Source organism: Apodemus sylvaticus, chromosome 2 (assembly GCF_947179515.1).
Source record: "Apodemus sylvaticus chromosome 2, mApoSyl1.1, whole genome shotgun sequence".
NCBI classification, from domain to species: Eukaryota; Metazoa; Chordata; class Mammalia; order Rodentia; family Muridae; genus Apodemus; species Apodemus sylvaticus.
This window is the reverse complement of record NC_067473.1, coordinates 108,865,335-108,886,054: the sequence shown is the minus strand read 5'-3', so window position 1 is coordinate 108,886,054 and position 20,720 is coordinate 108,865,335. Positions and strand designations below refer to the sequence as shown.

The following is a 20,720-nucleotide window of genomic DNA, read 5'->3' as shown; positions in this document are numbered from 1 at the left end:
ACCCACACACCTATGGCCACTTGATCCTCGACAAAGAGGCTGAAAACATCCAATGGAAAAAAGATAGCCTTTTCAACAAATGGTGCTGGTTCAACTGGAGGTCAGCATGCAGAAGAATGCGAATTGATCCATCCTTGTCTCCTTGTACTAAGCTCAAATCCAAATGGATCAAGGACCGCCACATAAAGCCAGACACTCTGAAGCTAATAGAAAAGAAACTGGGGAAGACCCTTGAGGACATCGGTACAGGGAGAAAGTTTCTGAACAGAACAACAATAGCATATGCTCTAAGAGCAAGAATTGACAAATGGGACCTCATAAAATTACAAAGTTTCTGTAAGGCAAAGGACACCATCAAGAGGACAAATCGGCAACCAACAAATTGGGAAAAGATCTTCACCAATCCTACATCAGATAGAGGGCTAATATCCAATATATATAAAGAACTCAAGAAGTTAGACTCCAGAAAACCAAACAACCCTATTAAAAAATGGGGTACAGAGTTAAACAAAGAATTCTCACCTGAAGAACTTCGGATGGTGGAGAAGCATCTTAAAAAATGCTCAACTTCATTAGTCATTAGGGAAATGCAAATCAAAACAACCCTAAGATTTCATCTTACACCAGTCAGAATGGCTAAGATTAAAAATTCAGGAGACAGCAGGTGTTGGAGAGGGTGTGGAGAAAGAGGAACACTCCTCCACTGCTGGTGGGGTTGCAAATTGGTACAACCACTCTGGAAATCAGTCTGACGGTTCCTCTGAAAACTGGGCACCTCACTTCCAGAACATCCTGCTATACCACTCCTGGGCATATACCCAGAGGATTCCCCACCATGTAATAAGGATACATGCTCTACTATGTTCATAGCAGCCCTATTTATAATTGCCAGATGCTGGAAAGAACCCAGGTATCCCTCAACAGAAGAGTGGATGCAAAAAATGTGGTATATCTACACAATGGAGTACTATTCAGCCATTACAAACAATGAATTCATGAAATTCTTAGGCAAATGGATGGAGCTAGAGAACATCATACTAAGTGAGGTAACCCAGACTCAAAAGGTGAATCATGGTATGCACTCACTAATAAGTGGATATTGACCTAGAAAACTGGAATACCCAAAACATAATACACACATCAAATGAGGTACAAGAAGAAAGGAGGAGTGGCCCCTGATTCTGGAAAGACTCAGTGAAGCAGTATTCGGCAAAACCAGAACGGGGAAGTGGGAAGGGGTGGGTGGGAGGACAGGGGAAGAGAAGGGGGCTTATGGGACTTTCGGGGAGTGGGGGGGCTAGAAAAGGGGAAATCATTTGAAATGTAAATAAATTATATCGAATAAAAAAAATTAAAAAAAAAGAAAGAAAACCACAGCAAAATCCAAGGAATAATTAAGTCTTGAATGACTCACTCCAACATGTCCACCCTTTCAAGTCTAAAATGGCAACAAAGAAATAGTTAACCACACCCTGAAGGTGCCTTTTGTTGTAAAATAGGTAATTTATGGGCTAGGATAAAAAAAGGGCATGATGATCTGTCTAAAATATCCTTTTCACATAGGTGTGTACATGCTTCCAAGCAGATAGGATTGGAACACCAGGGTTCAGTTCAATGCTTGGGAAGTCACAATTTGATCTGGGGATTGGATAAACATTTATAAAAGTCTCACACATTCCCAGCTTCCACTTGCAGGCTAGCATCTCTAGAGGGGCTCCTCTGCAATCCATGCCTATAGCTGAAAAGATCCCTTTCTGGAATGTGGTTTCTGTTGTACTTCTGAAAAGGTAAACACCTTAAAACAGAGTCATCCTTAGTCTGGGGGTTAACAATGGTGTACTTATCAATTCTCACATCCTGAATATACAACATTAAAAAGTATGTTAAATTCTGAGGTAGTTATGCTGCACAATAGTTTAAAATTGACAGTTGTATAATATTCATTTAACCTTGAATTTCCAGTCCTAGACCAAGCTTGTGGCCACCCAGCAGACATCCAGCAGAGCTGATAGCTTCAGTTTGATACCTGTCTCAGTGTACCTTAAACCAGTCAGACTAGAGTTGTTCACTTTAGCTGAAGGGCAGACATCAGGGTTGACCTGCTATTTCAAGTGGCTGCTATTCCAAACAGATTGTTGCTCTTACCTGCTGTCCAGGCAAGATGGGCAGCAGACTCCAACTTCTTGTTTAGTTTCTGGTAAATGGAGCCACCAAACTCTGCCGTGCTTTTCATGTTAATATGAAGCTGGAATTCATTTGCCTTGTAGGCAGCTTCTGAGTTGCCCTGGGTCACACGGGACTTTGGTGTCTTAAAGTTCATTTGATAACCAGCTAGCCCTCATAGTCAAGCACAAGAGCACACTGGGTTGAGAGACAGCCCAGGTTGATATGCCCCCTCTTCTACCCTGTCTTCATTTTAACATTTTCCCCATTGTTAGGCAAGGAGGAGGAGTCAAATCAAACTTGACCTTCAGTCAAGTTGGTCTTCCACCGTGACCTAGATGCTAGGGATGTTGTCTGTGTTCTACTTCTCTGTAGTCAACCTGTACTCAGTCCATCCATACTTGGTTTCCAGATTGCTGCTTACTTTAGTGGTCCCCGTGTTGGTGGATCCTGAGTTGGAAAATTGCAATTCGTTCTTGGACTTTGTTTTCAAATCAAGTTTTAAGCCAAATCTGTAGCCCTTGGTGAAGACATCCCTATTGGACTGCCAAGATGAGCACCCTTACAGACACCTCAACATTAACTAAGCATTTTTATGTACAATTCAACACACCCTCACACTGGTAAAATATTTCATCATTGTTTTGCTTGCTCCTTTTTTTTTTTACTATGAATGGAAAAAGCCAATATAAACATTGGCTTTCATTCTTTATCATTGACAGTTATTGTGTTTTGTGCTTCAAAAGGAAACATGTTAACTACTGTGTACCTTGCAATCTTGTCTTCATTGTGTTTATCTTATCAGCAGATAAGTTTCTTGTATAATGGCTTTTATTTTTAAATTCTACCCTGCTCTGAAATTAAATTTGTTATCCAAGCTTATCCACCACCTATAATATGTTACAAGTCCATTTTTCTCCAAGTTATGAATAATTTTTATTTAAAGTCTGTGTGTTTGAACTACACCCTGCACAGTCTTACATAACTATTCAGACTGAAGCATTCTTCATCCCTATTGTTAAATTTAAATCATTTAATTACACGTGTTGGTTGTGCTATTGGAATATGCCTTTGTGATTTATCCTTGGTAAATTTTCAATTGCTTATGCTTATTTCTTCTTTTTTGATTTCAGAAACAGAATGAATTGCTGGACTGAAAAATTATTAATTTTACCCATTTTTCTGTTGCCACTACAAAGTGATTGTTTTTTTTCTATTTTCCTTGCAGTCATTTTAGTCATCAATAATATTTCCCTAAACATCAAACAATCCTCATCACACTGTCAATTATTTCCTTGCCTGTGTTTAAATCATATGAATGATGAAATGATGTAAGAAATCATATTGATGGATTTGATAGGGAAAGTATATTAGCTCCTTTTCTGTTGCTGTGATAGGACACCATAATCACAGCAACTTATAACACTGTTTTATGGGGTTTAAGGTACCAGTCAGTTACAGACCATAATAGTGGATAAAGACATGGAAACAGGAACAAATAAGAGGTCACATTTCTACCCCCCAACACAGGAAGCAGAAAGGGCACACTGGGTTCGGCAGGAGTATTTTGAAACTACACAGCCTGCATTAGGTGAAATCATATGCCTCCAAAAGTACCACACTTCCTAATGCTTCCCAAAAGGTTCTTCTGTTTGGGGACCAAATACACAATAATGATGTAGACCATTTTCATTCAAACAACCACAAAAGGTATATGAGAGATTGATATGAGGGGTTATATTAGATATCTGTTCTTGCTTCTCTTCCATGCATGTCTTCTATTTCCTCCTCGATATAACTCTTCAGACTGTATGTAACATTATCATGCAAATTTTTATGTATAGGATAGTTAACCTGATATAAATGATTTTATTATACTTCATTTCTTTTGAATATTGAAATAGTAACTCCAATTCTTCTTCGACATGAATTTTTCATTAAGAAATTTGAAATTTGTAACTTTACTATTTTATTTGATGATTTTACCCTATGAATAATATGTGAACAATTATTTTTCTGTAAACATATTTACTTCACATTTTTATTGAAAGTTCTTGAATGGTTATTTTCTTTAATTCGACTTTCCTTTTTCTTAAATTGCACCTATCATTACCTCTATGATGATGCTTTCCCTTTACATATCTCACATTGTGGAAGTTTTATACTTTTCCAGAGCTTAGTAACAGAATTCCTCACTGTTAAGAGAACAGATGAATGATCTTGATGTTTTTTTATTGTTTGATTTTGCTGTTGTTTTGGTTGTTTTGGTTTGCTTTTATTGAAAATATGTTGCCTCATACAATACATCCCAACTACAGTTTCCCTTCCCTCCCATCTTCCCAGCTACCCCCTACAACTCCCCTCTCCCTAAGATCCACTGATCCTCCCTCTCTTCTTCAGAAAACAGACTACCAAGAGACAACAGTCAATGCAATACAATATACAATAATATAGTATAATATACAATATACAATAATACAACCCCACAGCTTGTATTGAGGCTAGCAATTTAATAGTTTAAAAACAGTACCAAGAACAGGCAAAAGTGTCTGAGATACATCTACTCCCAGTGTTAGAAGTCCAACAACACCAAGAACCATAACATAAATGCAGTGATCCTAGTGCAGACCCATGCAGGTCCTGTTTCCAACTTCTGTCTCTGTGAGTCCATGATGTCCTTCTCCTTGTTTGTTTGTTTGTTTAGAGACAGAGTCTCAGAATGTAACCATAGAGGGGCAGAAAGCCTCTAGACAGTCCATGTTGATGTCTAGTTCATTGGATCTGTCTTTTCTATGTATCCCTAGAACTGAGATGAAAGGTGTGCACCACCTTGCTCAGCTTGAGCTTTAATTTTTAATTTTTAATTTTAACCTTTAATGTTCTACTTTAAACATGTTCCATATCTAAAGTTTCCATTTGCTTTATATTTATAATTTCATGAACCTTGCCATAGCATATTTAATATAGCTATGTTGCCCAGGCGGGACATTAACTCACTTCTAGCTTATTTTCATAGATCATAGAACTATGCCACCATATGATATAATCTTAATAGTTAATAGTGAAATTCTCACTAGTTAACTCTTGTATATCAGTTCTATTTTATTTCCTATGGCTCAGGCTCCTAAGATTTGATAAAGTCTCTTTTTCTGCCAGAACACATATTTTGTAGCTTTATCATATCCAGTCATAGTTTCCAGGAAAACAGACCTCAATTCTGAACCAATTTTGCAGGAAAACTGTATCATATTTAATTTTATAAACAGTGCCATAGTGGTTCATAGGCACAGGGAAAACCATGTAATATTATCTAAGTAAATCAATGACAACTCAAAATTTCCTGCATACATGCTCACAGGAGATTGAATTCAGAGTGCCCAAGAATACCAAAATCCATGGATTTTGAAGTTCCTTGTATAAACTGTTAAAATATGACCACATAAAACAACATGCATCTATGCATACACTTTAAATCATCTTAGAATTAATTATAATACACAACATTATACAGATATAATATAAATGGTTATTATATTACATTGTTTAGAAAAAACTAGTATAGAGGATTTTTAATCTAGTAATATGGTTGCTCTTGCATGGGATCTCATCCTTGTCTTGGTTAGGGTTTTACTGCTGTGAACAGACACCATGATCAAGGCAAGTCTTATAAATGACAACATTTAATTGGGGATGGCTTATAGGTTCAGAGCTTCAGTCCATTGTCATCAAGGCAGAAGCATGGCAGCATCCAGGTAGGCATGGTGTAGGAGGAGCTTAAGATTCTACATCTTTATCTAATGAAAGTTAGGAACAGACTGAGCATCCTCAGGGATCTAGGAGGAAGATCTCCAAGCCCATCCCCACAGTGGCACACTTCCTCCAACATGGCCACAACTTCTAATAGTGCCACTCACTGGGAAGAGCATATACAAACCATCATAGGCCTTTTGGGGCTATGTGATCTGGCTGGTGTACAGATGCATCTTTAATCCCAGAAGACAGGCAAACAGATCTTTGAGTTCAAGGCCAGAATGCTTTTAGAATAAATTCCAGATAAAGGGAAAACTTCCATATGTGATGGTACATGCCTTTAATCCCAGTGCTCATGAGACAGAGGCACAAAGATCTCTCAGTCCTAGGTAGTCAGTTCTGTCAGTCAGTTAAGTTCTGTCAGTATCTTGCTAGGAAGTTCAGTTCAAGGAGTGGGGAGTCACTGCACTGAGTACAGTGCAGTAGAGTTCAAGTTGTTTGTGAGTTCATGAGGTCCAAACAAGGTCATCAGAGGCAACTGATGCCTTAGAATAAGAATGGAGGAATGACCCCTGGTTCTGGAGAGACTCAGTGCAGCAGTATAGGGGAATACCAGAACAGGGAAGGGGGAAGGGCTGGATGGGAGAATAGAGGGAGGGAAGAAGGCTTATGGGACTTTTGGGGAATGGGCAGCCAGAAAAGGGGAAATCATTTGAAATGTAAATAAAAAATATATCGAATAAAAAAAGACACTAGAAAAAAAAAAAACAGAATGAGAAAGAAGACTAGAACATATTGCCAGAGCAAGCTTGAGGCCATACAAGTCAATTCAGTCAGAAGCTGAAAGAAGACAAACTGAATCAGTCCTTAGAGAGGAGTTTGAACCAGAACAGCTGAGTTGGACCATCGACACATAATTCAAACAGACCTAAAAAAGTGTGCATATTCAGCAGTAAGCCTTCAAGATGACAATTATTCCATCAAACACATAAAAGTTACTTTTGCTGACTAATTATTTAAGTATATTTTATATGTTCTTTGAGGATTTTATGCATGTTTATATATATGTATATATATATACATAAAATATGTATATATATACATATTTTGACTATAATCACCCATCTCTATCCTCTCTAGTTCCTCTCTAATCCCCCACACACATTAATACTACTCTAAACTTTTTGCCCCACCTTTAAAAAATGCTGTTCAGTTTAGTTAATACTTCTGATTCAGATATGGGGCATGAGATCATATAGTAAGCCCTACAGACTATGAATTTGGTAGACAATACTGTTGTTCTCAAAGTTCTTTAACTGCATACCAGATTTTTTTCTGTAAATGTTCCATTTTCCTAGTAAATCATGAATCTAAAACTTTCATTACTTCATCAAATTATTAATTCAGTGTGCTACTGACTATGAAGTATCAAGTGTCATGTTCATGTGCTTAAAGGGAACACATTCAATAGGAACTATGAAATATGAGGTAAAGTTGGAGGCTTTTAGTTTTATGTTACCAGATTGACATTTTTCAATCCTACTGTTAGTTTCCCAAAAGATCTTGTAGTTATACTTGATGAATTTTGTTCAGGCACTCTTAGATTCCAGTATTAAAAATAGCTTAGTTTTCATTCCCAACATAAATTCATTATGTAGTCATCTGTCTGAAGACTCAGAACAATCTTCTTCTCACAGAGGTTTTGGGGTCTCTTTATTTTTCTTTCTCGTCTTTAGATCAGCACAAAGCCTTTGGGTCTAGAGAAATGGATCTATCATTAAGAGTGCTCACTGCCCTTACTAAGTGATGGTCCAAGTTCAATTCCAATCCCAGCAGCAGGGAGCTCACAAGTACCTTGTATCCCTAGCTCTGAGGGACCCAGCCTTTACTCACATGCAAATACAGATGCACTGCATACATACATAATACATACAAACATACATACAAATATACATATAAATAAAATAAAAATAAAAATTTAAAAATCAACATACTTCACTAGGGCAATGGTAGCGCAATGTTTGTGGGAGTAACCATTCAATAACTTATCTGATTTAGATAGTACCCATGACTCAGTAATCAGTGCCTACTTCACCTATCATTCTGACATGGGAAAAAAATGTAGCAATACACAGTGAAAAGTTACACAAGCACTAGACGTTAGAATTCTTAGCCCTAAATGACATGTCTCGAAAAAATCCCTTCTCTCAGTGCTCAGAATGAAGAGGCAGAAAGAAGCTTAAATCTAGAGACCATGAAGAACATGAAGAAAAACAGGTGTTTAAGTAAACCTAAGCAAAGTTCATATGAATAGAAACTAAAGCAGTATGCACAGGACCTGCGTGGGTCTGTACCAGGTCCTCACGGATTCTATCATGGCTTTCTGCTTAGTGATTTCATGGGACTCCTTAGCACGAGAACAAGTGGGTCTCTGCTTCTTGTCTTGGGCTCCTTTCTTTCTGTTGGACTATCTTGTCTAACTTTGATGGTATATATTTCTGTTTTACTTCATTTTACTATATTTTGATTTATTATTTTGTTTTTGTTTTGTTTTGTTGCTTTGTTATATTTAAAAAAATGAATGACTGAATGATGAATGAATGAATGTACACCCAGCCAGTCGGATAAAGGTTAACAACAGAACTGTCTTTTATAACTGCTGAGAGAGGAAAAACCTCAGTTTTACCCAATGGAATGACACTGAGTATATCAGCTACTCCAGGACAGATTTCATATGCAAGAGTAGTAGACCAAAAAATAATGAAATCTGCAAGTTTTTGTGTGTGCTTTTACTTGGTTATATTTTGGTGTTTTTGTTTTGTTGTGGGTGATATATTCTGATTTCTGAGTTTTGTGTATTTTGTTGTGGTATTTGGGGGTTTGTTGGTATTTTTAAAGGAAGAAATTAAACTTGGGTGTTTGGGGTGGAGGACAGATGATCTGGACAAACTTGGAGGAGGGGAAGAATATGATCAAAATCTATTGAAGTTTAAAATGATTTAAATAATAAGAAAATATTTTAAAGACTCAACATTGCACAGCTTGAGCACATGCTGATGATATTGAACTTCGCAATATTTGTTTTAAATTATAACGCCCTCCCAGCACTTCATCAAAAATCAGTTATCCTTTTAGTCTTACATATTGATGAATAGAGTAAGTTTTATCATCAATTTACAGGTTAGAGACCTATAATCCCTTATGTGGAAAGGAAAAAAGCATACCTAGTACTGAAACACCTAGCCTTACTTCTGGTCTTCTCATGGCATTGAAGTAATAATGAGCATATTGATCTAGATGGACTAGAAAAGCTGTAGCCTAAATATCTTGCATAACTGTAGTTTATAAAAGGTTTTGACTTATTGAAGTACAAAATATTTTCTTCTAATTAAAACACATTCCTAATTTGCTAACAAGTCTTACCAATTTCAACTAAAATTGAATTAACTTACCTTAGTTGGTATATCAAATATATACTAAAGGCAGCCTGATTAGATGAATTAGTACACTGAAGAATGATGGAGACCTATAATTAAACTAGAAAAGTTGTAAACATCCAGAAATGTGGAGATCTTCTTCCCTATGCCCAACTTTTGTGACATATTACTTTAGTACATAATGTATATACCCTAGGGATATTAGCTTTTGTCATTAAGCTAAATAAATTTGTGCTTAAAGGAACAAGAGTTTAAAAAATAATTAAGCGATGAAGAATGAACTAGTCAATTCCTGTTTGATTTGCATGAAAGATATTTCTAAGGTTTAGATAAAGTAATATCTCCTGGTAGGTATATTTCTTGTAGATGATTAAACCCCTTTGTGAGCAACCTCTTGATAATACTCAGTGACATTTTATCTTGTATTGTGACATTCAAAGCAATATAAATTTCAAACTGCCCTTCTGAGACCTATTCTTCCAAAAATATTAACACTGTAAAGACTTCACAATGAAGTATAAAAACATTTAATATTCCAATTTCAAGGCTTGGGGAAGAGGGGAAGCTCATAACAGGTTGCAAAACACAAATCAAATTGTGATCATTTTGATCACAATTTTTGCCTTTGTCTATGCACACATAATGAAAGGAAGAGGGGGGTTGCATCAAAATGACTTATTAGAGATAATAATAAATTACAAGCAGCAGAAATAATTAATGACTTCCTACCAGAGGGAAATTTATACAAACTCCTTAGTAGGAAGAGATAACAGCTAGCTACCCAGCCTCCATTTGTGTTAAGTGTTTTTCCATAGTGCTAGATGCAGTATCTAACTCTGGATTGAACAGGTTCTGTTCCCTTTTTATGTCTCCAGTGTTGAGAGACACCTGTTTATCTTTTTAAACCTGAGTAATTACAGTTGGGAATTACATTTAATCAAGTTCACCCCAATAATGAGATTCAAAATTAGTCATATACGAAGTTATAAAGAGCAACAGTCTTCTGTATCCAAAAGAGGATACAGATAATCTACTCTGTCACAGAGAAGTCAAGGGAGAACATTCCAAGTATTTTGGTTTTGGTGCACATTGGAAACAATTTCTGTACAAGAAAGGATTCCATGCATTTTGATCCGGTGCCTCAAATTGCACATTTAAGAGTTATCACTTCAGGTCCTAGCTCTTTTATTTTAATTCCCATTTTTCAAATTCATTTAGCTATGGAAATTACAGTAATTATTTCCAACCTTTTCATTTGTTTACTTCTGTTTGCATGAAGGTTAGCTGTTTTATGCTTACAGTGTCCAAATTCTTTCAGCCATGAAATATTTTTCCACTTGGAAGCTATAGCCTTTTGCGACTCACAATTCTATTGAGTGCATTTGTCTCACATTTATAGTGACAAACATCTACCCACGTGATAGCTGGCTCACCTTGTTATTTGCTTTATTGTATTGAAAACGTGAATTGGATATACTGTGAATTACAGCAAGTTGCCTGGTGCCTTCTTATGCCATCTCATATTAGTTCCACTTAGGGAATCGATCATTGGTTTTTATTATGCTATTGTAATTACAAAGATGTAAGCATTCATTGGAGGTCTGTGAACATTTACTGAAAATCATGGAGTGAGATTCTTTGTCTCACTGGCTTTTGCTTCAGTGTGTGTGTGTGTGTGTGTATGTGTGTGTGTGTGTGTGTGTGTGTGTGTGTGTGTATGTATGCACATCCATTCATGTGTGTGGTATGCACATATGTGCAGAGGCTAGAAGAAGATGTTGAGGGCCCTTTTTTGTTACTCTCTATCTTCCTCTTCTGCCTTAGTCCTTTGGGAAGCGGTCTCTCCTCAATAGTCTTAAACTAAGGCACACAGTCAGTGAATACCAGGAATGACCCACTCTTCTTACTCTGCTAAAGAAATCTGAAAAAGACATTTGTGGTCATACTTGACTTTCTATACGAGTCCTAGAATTTAAAATGGGTCATCTTCCTCATATAGGAAGTGATCTTACTCACTAATCCATGTCATTACTACTACTGATGAAATTGTCATATTTTAAGCATTTATTGTATTGTGTGACAACTGAAAAGAAATAGAAATTTTCATGCATTTTTTACTTTTATCCCTTTACCATTATAAGGGTCTAGTGATGTCTTGAAGGTAGTTTTTGGCAGTTTAGTTATATTTATTTGGTGTTTTATTTATTGGATTGGCAAGTTCTCTTGTTTTTCTTGCGATGCTTGGAAATATTTTTATTGAGGTGATATACTTTATTCATGTATACATGTTATTTTACACATAAATTTACACTTATATACTTCTACATAAATGAAATTCATATTATATACTTGGTGCCTATGAGGTATATCTCTTCCACTTCTGAATTTCAGACTGAAATGACTAGAATGGCTTTGTTTATTAGCACAGTGAATGCATTTATTTATTTCTGTGTGTGTGCTCATACAAGCGTGCCTTTGCACACAAGTGGGTTCTCTTCCTGTACCATGTGGACTGTGAGGATCAAAAAACAGGTTTGGCAACAAGAATTTATCCACTGAGCAATATACTTGGCCCCAAATTGCTTTTATTCCCTGTGAGATGAAATTGCTCAATCATTTCTTTCTCTCTATATTAGCAGCCCCATCTGCTGAAAGGGTGGACATTGCCAAGATGTTAAGAAACAAAAGAGGAGGGAAAAGTTCTAATAGAAAATGATTAAACTGTGGATCCTTTCCAGTTCAAGTTCCTATTGTGCTGCTATCTATCAGACAGGATTCTCCTCTGCATGCTAGCTTTCTCACATAATGGAGCCAGAATTGGACCTCGATGAATAATAATGAACCTAAGTGTCAGATACTATAAAGAATGAGGGTCAACTCTGGCAACACCAAACGTTTTGAGACAGTCAAATCATCCAAGGATAGCTCATTTAAATATTTAAATTATTTTTAAACACATTCAGCAGTCATTTTGTGAAGGGGAAAAGAGTGATTTGACTACTACAGCTAGCTTTATTTCTATTGCCTTCTTATGATTGTAAAGATAACAGTAATAGCCCCAAATTTGGCCTTCATTCTAACTTTACAAGCTTATTTTCTTAGGAAAAGGAAAAATATGCCTTAAAAAGTTATGTTAATAGAACTGAGGAAATCTTAGCCATATAAAGATATAAATGTCACCAAAACAGACTTAGTGAATTATTGTATCATTTTATTTAAGAAAAGGTAGATAATTAGAAAGAATAGTTTTCTACTTTAAGTCCTGGCATGGTTTTAGAACACTTTGTAGGTCAGTCACCTACCTCATTAACCTTGACAATATTTTTATGGCTTTAGCTGTATTGACTGTTTCCTAGGGGAACAGAATCAGCAAAGACTATTTATTATAAAAGGGAGGGTTCACCGGATTGGATTATGTGATTAATGGTGGTTCAAACCCAGCAGACGGTACAATGGAGTGCCTGAATACACGGTACACCCCTGACAAGCTACATGAGTCAACAACCCCAATCAGACACTGGAGGCCTGAAGGAATTCTTAGTGAGGTGATGCTCTTCAGGCCACATTGCATTCAAAGAAGCTGAAGTACAATGTTGTTGAAAACAGCAACATCAACTACAACCACAGAGATAGACATTTAACAAAAGATAGGTTGGCGAGTGGCTTGGCTCTTCTCTCTCGCCTCTTTATGCCTGTGACACCAGAAAATGCTGCCTGTTGTGCTGAAGAATCCTTCCTGGAAACACCCTCTCAGATTCATTTGAAGGCATGTCTCTTAATTGGCTGAATGTGCAATTAAGTTCACTACTTAGGGTAACCATAACAATGCATAAGAATGTATATGGCCTATGTAAGGTTACTCTGTTGCCCCAAAACATTTTGAACTGTCTACCAGCTCTTGCATTCTTTCCACCTCCACATTTACAGTGTTCTCTGAGCCTTAGAAATGGGGAGTTTAAATAACTTGTTTAGGGTTGAACCCTTACCCATAACCAATTCTTAGCATCTTGGGCAGTAACAACTCTCTTTTATTTCTTCTCTGCTTAGGTTTGATCGTTGTATTTGTTTTAACTGCTTGTTGACTAAAATTAAACTTCAGTATTCTTTGTTACTTCATTCAGAACTCTAATTTAAGCTTAGAAAAAAAAGCCCTTTGGTAAGTATATTATGTGTGAGAAGTGTTTTACTCTATTTTTCATTGTTGAAATTCCAAAAAGAAGATGTTATTACTCAGCTGGCGTATGAGAGAAGGACTGTGTCTTCTAGTTCTGTTTTGTATGATTACTAGACTTTCTGTCTTGGATCTATACATTTATGCATTCTTCCAGGTACCCATTTCCTTTTCAAAGGAAAGCAGTGTTTAAAGATTTAATATGGACATACGGTTGTTCTTTGTCCCTAGATTTTAAAAGAGTTATTTGTTTTATTTGAGGGTTTTGATACTAGGAATTGAAACCACAACCTGAGGGGTTGTAAGTGCTGGGATTGTGACCTACAACTGAGCTCCACCTTCCTCCTTGTTACTAAGGTGATGAGTTTGAATCATCCCCCTTAGCTATGCATTTGACTTCAAAAATATATATATATATCATGCTACCTTTCTCTAAATTTCTAATGGATCTAGAGTTTACAATGACAATCTGTGCACAGAAAAGATATAATTCAACATTTTTACATATAGCTGTCTATTGAAAATTTATCTTTCTATTACTGATCTCAGGGCATCTTTATCACATAGGAAATTTGTATATATATAATTGGATCTCACTCTATATGTCTCTTCCCTCATTTTCCATGTGCCCCATTGGTGATTATTTCCTGATAGTAATAACCCCAGCAGAGTTGAGGTAGAATCTCCACTTCCGACTTTCTTGTTCAGAAAATTTCCCTGCCCAGCTTCTCTTGTTTATTCTTGTAAATTAATTTTAGGCTTGACTCAACTATGTCTAGAGAAAAAAAATAATCAGTGGCATTTTTAATTGATGTAGACCTAAATTTATAAATGGTAGAATTGCTAATGATAAAAAATATTTTATAAGGGAAAATTAGTGTAGTAACCACTGAGATCTTAAAAACATTGAATTAAAATATTATTTTCATAATTATTTACCCATTCTCTCAGAGTATCATACATGTATGCAATGAACTCTTAGTATGTCAATTCCCTCTCCAGTTCCTTTTAGTCCCCTTAGTCTGCCTACTAACTTCATATCTTCTTTTCATTGCACACTAAGACCAATAAGTGATATCTCATTTGTATGAGTGCAGGGCCTTCCACTCTGACATGGGCATTGTAAAAGAGGACACTTCACTATAGGAAGCTGAATCATCCTACCCAAGTGGCCTTCAGTTTCCAAAGCTCTACAACTAAGGGTCAGATGTTAAGTTCCTCTTCAATTTATGCTGGATTATTTAATAAAAAATACTTAATAAAATTCTTGCCAACCGAATCCAAGAACACATCAAAACGATCATCCACCATGATCAAGTAGGCTTCATCCCAGGGATACAGGGATGGTTCAATATAAAATTTTAATTATATGTGTCTCTGTATGTTCCTGTGTGAATATGCATATGTAAATCTAGGTCCCTGGAGAGGCTGAAAGAATGTGTTAGTTCTACTGGAGCTGTGGTTACAAATGGGTATAAGCTACCTTATCTAGGACACACATCCTATGCAAGAATAGTACCAGATGTAAATCTTTGAGCCAACCCTCCTGTCCATATGCTGAATTTTATCTTGCTTGATCTTGTGTAGGCACAAAGATCTTGTGTTTGCTCTAAGTATATAAATGTCTTGTCCCTGTTGTATCCTGAAGACACTTGTGTAGGCACATGATCTTGTGTTTCCTCTGAGTGTGTGAATCTGATGTTCCTGTAATGTCCTGAAGACACTTTTGCACAACTAATCCTACCTTTACCAAGAGATTCAAATAAAAATCATTACAAATGCTATACATTTCACTTCTCTGGTATTGTCATTAAAATTGTGTGTCTCATACAATGTAAGGAACAAACCAAAATGAGCATCATTTTACAATGCCTGTCAAGGTCCTGAGCACTCAAAAGGACAAAAAACAATTTCATGCTAAAGGGAAGTAACTGAAATTGACAATTAAATGCAAAACATGATCTAGATTAGAGTGGACTGTACATCAGAAAACAGAAATTGAGTTGTGTAATTGGTGAAATTAGAGTCTGTAGACTAGATAACTACATTACATCAATGTTAATCCCCAGATTCTTTTTTGCTATATTGAGTTTATGTCAGATGTTAGCATTTGTGTAATCTAAGCAATGACCAAGTAGAAAATCCTTCAATATGCACACAGGCACTCTCCCTCTCCAGATAAAGGGAAGAAGCTGTCTGAAGCTATGGGATGGAAAATCTATCACCTAAGTTCTCTAATTTATTTATACAAACATTCTGTTTTATTTTATTTTGAGACAAAATAACATATAGCCCAGTCAAACATCAAACTCAGTATGCAGCAGAAGACAGCCTCGAGTTTCTGATCCTCCGATATATAGACATCCCAGATTCTGGTACAGCAGTCATGTTCCATAATACCTGGTTTTGTGCAGTATGGGGGGATTGAACCCCGGACTTTACACACCATAAGCAAGCTCTCTACCAACTGAGCTATCTCAACAAACCCCAAAAGTTTATTTTCTCTATCTTTAAACATGACTAAAATGAAATTTAAAATTGGTAGCAAATTACCTTCCCCCACCAAAGTTAGGTTTATGCTTCCCTGTAGAAACTGGATGACAAGGATTTCTATTTCCCATTTTCTACATTTAAAGGGCCCATAGTTACAATAAATTAAAAATCTGGGTGTGATGTTTTGCTTTTTGGCCAGACAGCCTAGCCAAAGTAACGAGTTTCAACTTTAGTGTGAGCCCTCAAAATTTAAGAAGAGTGATAAAGTACTACACCTAATCTTCTCAAGTGACTGACTGTGTGTGTGTGTGTGTGTGTGTGTGTGTGTGTGTGTGTGTGTATAGATATGTGTATGCATCATATATATTTATGCATCACATATATTATATCTACAGACATAAAGTAGTTAGTCAGGTATTAGCAGACTTGCGGTTCATTTGGGGTAAATAATCTCATTCTGATCAAGGCCTAAAATTTTAGGATTTTAATTATTAGGCAGTTCTCAGAATATCTTCTGCCTCATTTATTTCATGGTCTCTTCTTGGCATTTCAGATACAAGATAGGCTAGGATTTCTACAGTAAAAAAGGATATCTAACACCTCAAAGACTTGAAATTACTGACACCAAGTTCTTATTTAATGGGAACCAAAAAATTTAAGATTTGATTATTAAATATGCTCTATGTCTACTCTAGTTCCCTACATAAAATGTCTTCTTGGAAAAAAATAAATGCCTATAGCCCCAAGCTCTAGGCTTTATGATCATAAAGAATATGGATTCAGCACAGAAGCCTGAGGCCCACAAAAAATCATCTATGCACAATCCCTGTCTTTTGTTCCATTCCCCATTAAATCAAATTACCTCTACATATAGAGGCAGAGGCAAACTGAGAATAGCATTTTCCCTATCTGAATAAAACTTTCAATTGGTATTTATTGTCTGTTACTCTCCTCTAATGTATGGGAATATTGAGTGAAAGCCTGACTTCACGGCTAAAGGTCCAGGTAACACTGACTATCATTCTCTCTCCTCAAATAGAAGTAAAGCCATTTTTACCTAAGTCACGCTGTGTCAGCTCACCATGATGAGACTGTAGCCCACTGTTACTCCAAAGAAGCTGCTAAGTGACAGCTGCTAAGGCAAAACTTTCCTTATGCTATTTGCTCATATTCTATGAAAGCTTAGCTTTAGATATTTTAATGAGATGAGCTGTCTGTTCATGTTACTGCATAAACAATGACTATTATTTTCCTTAATGTTTTGACTGAATATTCGATCAAAACCTCCCATTCTGAGGATAGACCATAAATAGTATATGATATATATGAAATATGAATGGTTGGAAGTATTTATTGGATTTATTTCACACAAGTTTTCCAAATTGGGAAGAGTTATAAAGTAACTGCAGCTACATTAAATCATATTTAAAATCTATGTCAAATTCTTATTTATTTGTATGTATGTCTGCTTGGGCACCATTAACACAGACATATGCCACTTTTTGTGACCATCTGAAATCTCTATAACATTCTTCTGTCTCTAAACCTTTTAATTCTCTTCCTCTTCCCAACTAGTGCATCTTTGACTTTCCGTTTTTTAGTTTTTGGCAGTGTTTGTTTGTTTTTAAAATAATTCAGTGAGTTGCATTAGGTTACTAGTGGAAGCATGAGATGGGGGTGAGCAGAGGTTATTTATAGAAGCACTGACACTAACACATGGTTACAGCACTGAAGAAAATGTCTTTCTTTAGTACAATTGTCAATTACTTATGGATTCACAAATCGTGGTTGTCTTAGTTTGGTTTTTATTGTTGTGAAGAGACAGCAACACCAAGATAACTGTGATAAATACAAAAAGTTAATTGGGTCTGGCTTACAGTTTCAGAGGTTCAGTCCATTATCATCATGATGGGAGCACACCAGCACTCATGTAGACATAGTGCTAGAATATCTGAGGGTTCTCCATCTTTATTCATCGACTGCCAGGAGGAGACTGTCTTCTGTAGAAAGTGAGGAGTTGGATCTGGATCACACTGGCCAGACTTGAACATGCATGTAAGACCTCAAATCCCCACCTTCACAGTTACACACTTTCTCTAATAAGGATACACCTCCTCCAATGAGTCTGCATCTCCTAATAGTGCCATTTGCCAAGGCCCAACCATATTCAAAGCACCACAGTGACATAACATCATGGGCCCTTTTGAACTCCAGAATACATTAAAAGTCTTGGTCTTTCAAAGGTTTAACACTTAACCTTATCAACTCTCTGCCCTGGGAATATTTGGAAAGAATATCATTTTATTTTATGACTACTCATCTCTTTAAACAATAATTTGCATTTTTTCTATTACAATGTCACAATTTGCAAGTAATTTGCTTCTATTTAAATAATTCCTTTGATGTCTTTACATTTTTTGGACTTGCCTCCTCCTATGCTCTTGCATTATGTTATAATCTAATGCAATGAGATCTTACCTTGGTGAATGCCAAGCCAGAATAAGTACAGCCAAGAAATAAAACAGAGAAAGAGTTATTAATGCAGTAGGTAAGAATATCTGCAGTTACGAGCAAAGGACTCCCTTCTATAACAAAAGCACTCTGAGCTGTATTTAGGAGCTTGAGCACATGTGCCTACTTTAGGGTACATGTGGAGAGTACCTTAGGGCCAAACATTCCCATGAGAAAGTTCAATTAAAAGCCATAGTGCAAAATTCTATCTTTGCAGATACATTTACAGATTTGCTTAGGTCAAAGTCATGGATTCTATATTCCCAGAGTTTAGAATGGTAGCTATAAACTTGAGCATGCTTAGCTTTGACCTTATATTTCACTGAAAGATAAAGGAAAGGAAAACAGGGAGGGAGGGAGCAGAGAGCAAGGGAGGGGGAAGAAGGGAAAGAAGAGAGGAAGGAAGGGCCCTCACAAGGTTCACTGATATAACAGTGTGCAATTAAAGCTATCTGTCTTGCTCAGAAGCTAATAAGTACATTTCTAATCTTGTAGTTGATTGACAGGCCAATTTCAATGAACTCTTAAGGAATTTTAAGGGAATATTTATTTGTGAACTTACAATCTTTAAGGCAGATTTGTATGCCATGTTTCTACCCAGGACTAAATTAAAATGGAGGCCCATTATTTTGACCTAAACATCACATAAATAAAGAATCAAGATAATTGAATATATTAAAATAGATGTGGCTTGGGAATTTACATGACTCAGTCCACTATCAGAGAAAGATGCAGTCTCAATCCCCAGGAGAGTCATTAATAAGGCTTTACATCCTAGGCCCAAATAAGGACTTTGGGAAGGACACTATACTGACTGGTTTGTATGTCAACTTGACAAGGCTGGAGTTATCACACAGAAAGGAGCTTCAGTTGGGGAAAGCCTTAATGAGATCTAGCTGTGTGGAATTTTCTCAATTAGTGATCAATGGGAGAGGGCTCCTTGTGGGTGGTGCCACCCCTGGTAGTCTTGGGTTCTATAAGAAGCCAAGGTGAATAAGCCAGTGGAAGCAAGCCAGTAAGTAACATCTCCCATGGCCTCTGCATCAGCCCCTGCTTCCTGATCTGCTTGAGTTCCAGTCCTGACTTCCATTGCTGTTGAATAGCTGTATGGAAGTGTAAGCTAAATAAACCCTTTCCTCCCAAACTTCTTTCTTGGTTTTTATACAGGATGTTTTTCTACAGGTATAGAAACCCTGACTAAGACAGGCACTATGCTGATAGAACATGAAGACTGTACCTCTCTTGTACTCTGTGGAGTATTACCTTATGAGAAATAATGGGACAGGAAATGTTGTGATCAGGAATTTTTTTTATTAGATATTTTCATTTACATTTCAAATGTTATCACCTTTCCTTTTTTTCTCCTCCAAACCCCTATCCCCTCCCCCTCCCTCTGCTCACTTATTCCCACCCATTCCCTCTTCTCTGTCCTGGCATTCTCCTACACTGGGGCACTGAGCCTTCATAGGACCAAGGACCTCTCCTCTCACTGATGTCCATCAAGGCCATCATCTGCTACATATGCGGCTGGAGCCGTGGGTCCCTCCTGTGTATTCTTTGGTTGGTGGTGTAGTTCCTGGAAGCTCTGGGGGGTACTAGTTGGTTCATATTGTTTTTCCTCATTTTTTAAAATTAGATATATTCTTTTTTTTATTTGATATAATTTATTTACATTTCAAATGATTTCCCCTTTTCTAGCCCCCCAACTCCCCGAAAGTCCCGTAAGCCCCCTTCTCTTCCCCTGTCCTCCCTCCCACCCCTTCCCACTTCCCCGTTCTGGTTTTGCCGAATACTGTTTCACTGAGTCTTTCCAGAACCAGGGGCCACTCCTCCTTTCTTCTTGTATCTCATTTGATGTGTGGATTATGTTTTGGGTATTCCAGTTTTCTAGGTTAATAACCACTTATTAGTGAGTGCATACCATGATTCACCTTTTGAGTCTGGGTTACCTCACTTAGTATGATGTTCTCTAGCTCCATCCATTTGCCTAAGAATTTCATGAATTCATTGTTTGTAATGGCTGAATAGTACTCCATTGTGTAGATATACCACATTTTTTGCATCCACTCTTCTGTTGAGGGATACCTGGGTTCTTTCCAGCATCTGGCAATTATAAATAGGGCTGCTATGAACATAGTAGAGCATGTATCCTTATTACATGGTGGGGAATCCTCTGGGTATATGCCCAAATGGAA

At 36.8% G+C, this 20,720-nt stretch overlaps 1 pseudogene; it reads right to left on the bottom strand.

The window, feature by feature from the left end:
- Nucleotides 1-1,944: 1,944 nt before the first annotated feature.
- On the bottom strand, nucleotides 1,945-19,114 carry LOC127678034 (voltage-dependent anion-selective channel protein 1-like; annotated as a pseudogene).
- Nucleotides 19,115-20,720: the final 1,606 nt, after the last annotated feature.